Source organism: Mesoplodon mirus (genome assembly GCF_964341445.2).
Source record: "Mesoplodon mirus genome assembly, chromosome: 8".
Classification (NCBI taxonomy): Eukaryota; Metazoa; Chordata; class Mammalia; order Artiodactyla; family Ziphiidae; genus Mesoplodon; species Mesoplodon mirus.
The window spans coordinates 67,978,614-67,985,471 of NC_138984.1; positions in this window are offsets into that span (position 1 = coordinate 67,978,614).

Below are 6,858 nucleotides of genomic sequence, written 5' to 3' on the forward strand. Positions count from 1 at the left end.
TGAGTTCAAAGGAGAGACACGGGAGTGGGGCTGGTGGAAGGCTGCCCACAGAGGCGAAGGTGAGTTGCACTGTCACATGTCTGGATTACCCTCGTGCCCTAGGCCACACCCTCACTGCCCCACCCCAGCCAGTGGCAGTGACAAGGAAGACACAGCCCCCGTGTGGGTTCCACCCCAATGGGAACAGCAAGAGGGCCAGGGCTGACCCCTGTGGAACCTAGGAGAGTCTGGTCCTTCCACAGGTCTTACAGAAGGACCACTTCTGACTCATCATCCAGGCACCATGGGCACATCTTAAGAGAAACAGCTGTCCAGACTGCCGATTCTCATTATCGAGGGTAGTTCTGTCCTATCAAGTTTTAGTGAACACTGAAACAGATGATGGGACTGAGCCATCACTTCTAGGCAAATACAGAGTTAGATTCCTGCAAGCCTCTGGTCTCAGCATTTTCGTCAACCCATCAGTACACAACCTTGTTTTATGTGTGCTTCTGCTGAAAGGTGCCTTATTTAATATCTGTTGTTGATTCATTAACACTGAACTCATGTCCTCTAAGTCCTCAGCTTAGAGGACATGAGTTCAGAACTCAGCTCTCTAAGTCCTGCCTGAAATAAGTTTATTACCACACGTCTCTTCTGGTAAAGCCCACGGCAGCCTTCTCAAACTTAACCCACACTAGACAGTACTGCAGCTCTCCACCGGGGCCACTTTAAAAGGCAAAATCGCCCCCCAAAAAGCACAGACATGGGGCTTCCCTAGTGGCTTAGTGGTTGGGAGTCCACCTGCCGATGCAGGGGACACGGGTTCGTGCCCTGGTCCGGGAGGATCCCACATGCCGCGGAGCGGCTGGGCCCGTGAGCCATGGCCGCTGAGCCTGCGCGTCCGGAGCCTGTGCTCCGCAACGGGAGAGGCCACAACAGGGAGAGGCCCGCGTACCGCAAAAAAAAAAAAAAAAAAAAAAAAAAGCACAGACATGTGAAAAACATGGCACTAAATACCGTGTAAACAACACGTGTCAACAGTGACAGAGCTGAAATAGGAAGCTAGCGCGTCACCTTGTTCCCCCTCAGCTGGGTACATGCCTGTCAGGCGACTTTTGTGAGCTTTCGCGCATGTCTGGGAATGGGGCTTACAGATAAATTTTACAGCGTATTTGAATTTGTAAATACAGACTCCAAGAATAACGACAACCGACTCTGTGTGAGAGGAGCGAGCTCCGTCCCTAAAGAAGCAACTCCCCAGGAGGCGGCCTACCTTGGCGCGTCGTGAAGACCTTGGTGAAGACCGCGTATGACAGCTGCCAGGCTGCTTTCTTCACTTGCAGAAACTACTACCGGTACAGTGACGGGCACTGGGCTTGACCACCCTGAGGACAAGGACCGCACTTGTGAAACGACGTCAGTCAAAAACGGACCCGGAGGAGAAGAAATGGCGGCTCTCACGCATGCGCCCTCGGAAGAACGGAACCAACCTAGACTGATTTCCCATCAATGCCTGATTGACAGGAGACGGGGAGTTACCTGCTGACCAGTGAGCATCCCCCAAGAATCTCTCCCCAGCTTCAGGCCAACTAATTCACTGCTTGGACTCTGATTACTTGCCCATAGATAACAGCCAGCCCTAAAGCCTCAACGTACTTGCTATATAAAATGCATTTACCGAATTGCAATTTCTCTCGGTTATTCCTGTAAAAATTCAGTTTCTGGTGATGTGAGCTTGCCTCAGTTTACCTCTTTATTTAGGATGACGCACTGAAATGACAGACCACTTGGGACAACTTGTTAACCAGGATGAATTCCTCTGGCAAACTGGGCGGGCTTACCAGTTGTCTCTCCTTCAAGTCTGACCCTCCTGACATTTCAGAGTCAGAGACAGAGAGGACCCCAGAAAAAGAAGAAAGGCCTTCTCACTGTGGAAAAAAAAATAAGGATTGGAGTCATTCATTTATATATTTTAAGAGTCTAATCTTATACCCCGATGTGATGAAACAGTATAGATCAGTTAAAAGGGTTTAAAGCAGTTTCCCAGGTGTAGTGGTTGATGACATACAACTAACTGCAGGTGTACACTCCAGTACTCCCTCTCCCAGTGCCCCCACCCCTGCCCACACCCACACCTCCCACACCTCCACCCCCCCTCCACCCCCACCCTTGCAAAAAAATCAAGGGGGAAATTTGAAAACTACAGGAATCTATTAGCTGGTCCAGGCTCCTGGAGGCTAAAAGCTACTGAAAGTCACGTCCCTTAACATAATAAAGCCAGAGCTCAGCCCTCTAAGTGGGTGAGAGGTCGAGTCACCTATTGTCATCTGCCCGAACAGAAGCCACTTCCTCTTCCCCCCCCCCCCCGGGGCATGAAAAATATTGAGACATTCTGATATTCCTTCCCAAGATTACGCTGTGAAACAATGAAGCCTGCTTCAGTTATACCTCTGTACCTATGGGGAGACCACTTTGGAGGGCACTCTCTTTTATAAGAGATGTTTTTTACCATCAAGCAGTGTCTTCCTTCCCATGTTCCTCCTATTATAGATAAAGGCCTGAAACAAGAGCAAATATAAGGAATACTTTTTAAGTCATCTTCCTGTATTTAGTCTGAACCACTGCAAGTTCTCTCCTCTGATCGACAGGAGTGACAGAAATGGCTTCGATTTGCTGCGGGGAGCCAAGCCCTGGGCTGGGAACTTCATCGTATCATCACAAAATCTTATTGGGTCAGTTATTATTCCCATTTTATAGATGTGGAAACTGAAAGCCCAGAATCACAAGTCAGTAAGTAGTGTTGCTAAAATCCAGTCTTAGACCCATCAAGCTGCAAAACCCATGCTCTCAATCTCTATGCCGTTTGACTACCACATAGGCAGTGTTCTCCTGACCTAGTGCTACTGTTGCAAGAAGGGGGACCCCTTCCAGGGCCCGAGAGTGGGCTCTTGTCTAACACTCGGAAATGAATTGTCCAAAGAGACACACATGCTGACAAAGCAAGGGGCTTTATTGGGAAGGGGCACCCGGGGGGAGAGCAGCAGGATAAGGGAACCCAGGAGAACTGCTCTGCCACGTGGCTCAGTCTCAGGTTTTATGGTAACTGCCTTAGTTTCCGGATTATCTCTGGCCGATCACTCTGACTCAGGGTCCTTCCTGGTGGTGCGTGCATCACACAGCCAAGATGGATTCCAGCGAGAAGGATTCTGGGAGGTTAGTAGGACTTATGGACTGGCGTCTCCTCTCTCCTTTTGACCTTTCCCAAATTATTCTGGTTGGTGGTAGCTTGCTAGTTCCTGTTCCTTACCAGGACCTCCTATTGTAAGATAACTCATGCGAGTGGTTACTATGGTGCCTGGCCAGGACAGACGGCTTCAGTCAGTGGTTCCCCTAACACTACCTATAAGTAAGTTATGCTTACTAGCTCTAGCTTAAAAAAAAGAAAAGAAAAACTTATTCACTTCTGAATATTAGACATTAAAAAAAAGAATATGAGTTAATATATGACAAAACACTCATCTTTTATGAGCATGAGTAGTATATACCTATCAAAAAACACATGCTATAAAGGGATAAGGAGAACATAAGATTAAATGTTGCAATGAAATTTCAGGGTAGGACAACACCAGCCAGACAGCAGAAGCCTCCCAAATTTCACTAATCGCTATAGACACATTAATCTGGTGGTGGCATATAAGGCGGATTGAGGGCATGGGGGTGGGAAGGGCAGAGCCAGGAAGGCCCGTTAGGAGAATATGGCAACAGTTCAGGTATGAGCTCATTACGGCAGTGTCATTGAGAATGGAAAAGAGGAAACAAATACAAAGGATGATATGGAGATAGAATCCAAAATGCTTGGTGAGGGAAGGAAACTGTGAGGTTTTCAGTCAAAGAGGAACCTTGCCAGGGAGAAAGAAGGGGACTGAGCTGTCTACTTTGGCTGACATTTTTGATAAACCTTAAACAGTTAGCCCGTAAACATCTATCTTCAAGCTGTTCCTCCCAATCTTCATACACATCCCTCGAAAACACTACCATTTTTACATTTTATCTTTTTATTCCCCTCATGAAATCACTTATTTATTTTAAGCAAGTTTCTCCAACAAAAAGAACCTTTATATTCTATATCCCTCTTCCCACCCACTCCCTAAAAGTCCCTACTTTTAAAGTTAATCCTCTTATAATATCTAAGTCAGTAAAATATTTGTTAGACTAATTTCCTCTAGCACTAAATTTCATAGATAATCAAAAGGAGGTATATTCTACTCCTATTGCTTTTCTCAGAAATTTGTTAACTGAAGGATGGTCTTAACAAACTTACGCATGCTATATAGTATTTTCTTCTAATTAAATGCTTTACTATCTCAAGCATTAATGGGTAGACAGCTTATAGACATTGAGAATTCTCCAGTGAGCTGCTAAAGCTGACAACAACCAGATACCAGCATGGACAGACCCCATGAATCTTCATAACTATCAAATTAAGTCACAAGAGACTTTTATCTCACTGGTGAAATCTAGTCAGGAACTAGGCAAATGGAGGGAATTCAGGGAACATGCCCAGAGCCTTCCTGCCAGGGCAGTAACTGGCCAACCTGCTTGAGTTGGTCTTGCCAGAATTTCCTACATTGGAGGAAATGATACAAGAAATGAGGACATATCCTGAAGAGATGGTAAGAGATTAGTATTAGTTTTATGATGTTGGCAAGTGGGAAGACTGTATCAAAAGACAGAAAATTCCAATGAACACACATTTATAAGACACTTATTTCAGTAAAAAACCCTGTACTAAATTCTGTGGCTAACACAAAAATCGTTCATATATTTCATAAATATTTATGGAATGCCTACTTTGTGCCAGGCACTCTGTTATAAACAGGGGATAAATACAGTAGAAAAAAGACAAAATTCCTGTCCTCGTGGAAACCACTATGTACTGGGAAAGGAAGACAAGAAACCAACAAACAAAAAGTACTGTGAAATGCTGTCACAGAGAGGGTGTTATAGAGCATACAACAGGATCCCACACACAGAGCCAGCTGCAAGGATCAGGGGGTCACAGGATTTTTTGAAGGAAAGCCATGTGTATTGGTTTCCTAGGGCTGCCATCACAAATTACCACAAAGTTGGTGGCTTAAAACAACAGAAGTTTATTCTCTCACAGTTCTAGAGGCTGGAAGTCTAAGATCAAGGTGTTGACAGGATCACACTCCATCTGAAGACTCCAGGGAAGAATTCTTCCTTGCCTCTTCCAGTTCCTAGTGGCTCCCTGCCATCCTTGGCCTTCCTAGGCTTGTAGGTATATCACTCCACCCTCTGCCTTTGTCATCACATGAACTTACTCCCCGTTTTCTCTGAGTTTCTGCGTCCTCTCCCTTTCTTATAAGGACACCAGTCATCGGGTTAGGGCGTCACTCTAAACTAACCACATCTGCAAAGACCCTATTTCCAAATAAAGGCACATTCTGAGGTTCCAGGAAGACATGAATTTTGAGGGAATACTATTCAACCCACTAAACCAGACAAGAAATTACAGAAGCCTGATCTAAGGTTGTGGCCATATAAATGGAGAGAAGAGGAAGGAGCCCAGAACGACTCTGTGTTCTCCAGCATGGATGACATATTCGTGCCAGCTCTGAGATGAGGGATTCCAAGCAAAGGGAGCTTTTCTTGGGGTGTTGGTATTACCAAGTTCTTAAGATTATAGCTACTATTCTTGAACATCTGTTATGTAACATGTTTTCTAAAACTCACAAGAACCCTGCAAAATAGGTATGATTTTCAGGTTACAGCTGAGAACACTGAAGCTAGAGGAGTGAGGTACTTTCTCAGAATCCCTCAGTTTGGAAGAGGTAAAAGATGGGAGAGAAGGGGTGAGTGGAGAATATGGAAGAGCGCCCACACGAGTTTCCTAGGTCAGGAAATGATCCTAGAGTAACGAAATCTTGGCAGGATAGTTACATTCCTTAAATTACTATCTTGGGAAACTCCATACATTGTCGCTAACATGGTTTATATGGAGAAATTCACAAGGCAAAGTTGACGTTTCCTTCCCTTTATACCTTTATATGTGTAAGTCTTCTATTGAGGAATCAAGGAACCTTGTCCCTCAGTTAAAAGTTGTAAAAACTAAGCTATCAAAATTCAGCCATCCCTAAACTTGGCATTCATCTGCCAAACCAAGAGCTGTCCTGCCTTTTCATCCCATCATTGGACTAACTCATCCACAGGCTCTCAGCCTCTGGGAGCTTCTTCTTGCGCTTGTTAAAGAAAATTACTCAAAACACAGAAGTAAGGCAAAAAATAATTTTGTGACCTTTTAATGCCCTGCTGGACAAGCTCTAATAAGCCCACTTGTGGGTCATCTCTTTTGAGGAATGTAAGTTCGTTTCACTTAATATCACAGTTGATAAGGGCAATGACATTTTACAACTCTGTAAAATTATAAGTTTAACTTATATATATATATATATATATATATATATATATATAATTTTTACTAACATGCATTTTCCTATTGACTTTTTAATTTCACTTCTTACTTTCTTTTTGAAGGAGTTCTGTCATTCTGCTAGTTTACTCCTTAATAATAATATAAATAAAACTTTAATTCATGCTTACCGTCTTTTTCTGAGGCTCAGGCTGATAATATTGAAATGACTAATATATCCCAGGTAAGAAATGACCCTCCAACCCTACCCCAAGTACTTCTATAGCAAGCACTATTGTAATGGCTTGTTTGCCTGCCTTCTCTGCCAGACTAGGCAGTAACTTCTAAGGAGTCACTGAACATTTCTGTCTTACATCCCACTGTTGTCTCCAGAACCCAGGGGATGAGCTCAACAAAAATCCCTGAATGAGTTTCATACTCAAAAT